Here is a 1,086-nt window from a genome sequence, read left to right as displayed (position 1 = left end):
GCCAAGATCCTGGCGAGCCTAATTGAACCATCTTATGAAGTTTATCTCACAACAAACCCGTGGACCTCATAAAATGGATAATTTGGGGAAAATACACTGAATCGCTCCACCTGAGCAAACGATTTTTACCTGATATATACTGCGGCTTATACGTAAGCCTGTCGGATTTTGACAGATACGTTTGAAAAACCAGCGCCAGGTCTAAACAGATCAGTTCTCAGTCATTTTGTTTTGTTAAGTACACCCGGGTGGTCACATCGGAATCGCACATCCTTCAAAACCACGCATCTTTTGTTCAAAATGCGAAATAGGCAAGATTAAGTCGGTCAGTTTTTCCTCTGTTTTAATCTAGATTTGATTTTGCTAACGGAGCTGCGGTTGACTTAAGTGAACATGTGCAAATAGGTCTGTTTGGGTCAATTTAACCTTGTCCAGGGTACCGAAAACCCCTATTGGAAGCCCCCAGAGTCTACTAGGGGCCACGCGAAACGATAGAGCCGAGACCGCCTCATTGTCTGGAGTCATAGCAAACCTTCGACGGCTCTGGTGACACAGACAAGAATGCTGCCTATTTTGTTAGCATCTCCTTGTATAGGTATTCGTGTAGACTCTAATGATGAGAATAGTGGAGGATCTAGCGATAATTTGAATGAGTGTCGCGGCATCTCTAACAGGCTGTAAGGTGATTAGTTTTGCAATTGGGAATTTTTTAATTTCACGGATACGATCATAATGCTATAACTTGCAACATACATAATTACAACATACAAAAGCTCGTTCTACGTAACCCCTAAAATAAACGAACTGATTCCTGTCTCTCGTTATCTAAAATTGACTTGGAATAAACACATGAAGTATTTTGTGACAGTGGTTCATTCCTACTGCATGGTATCGTTCGAGGTTGACTTATTCACCCGTTAGAAGTTAAGTGAACCTTAGGTGGTCCCAATACGGCGGAAATATCTTTTTACTAACAGGCTGGATATAACTTTGAATATTGCTTGCAATTTACCTGTGAATGATCTTTTAACGGATACCTAGCCTTTCCCTACTAAGGAAAATCATCACCATAGATTGAGTCCAACG

This window comes from Opisthorchis viverrini (assembly GCF_000715545.1).
Source record: "Opisthorchis viverrini unplaced genomic scaffold opera_v5_440, whole genome shotgun sequence".
NCBI classification, from domain to species: Eukaryota; Metazoa; Platyhelminthes; class Trematoda; order Opisthorchiida; family Opisthorchiidae; genus Opisthorchis; species Opisthorchis viverrini.
Note: the sequence above shows the minus strand (reverse complement) of the source record.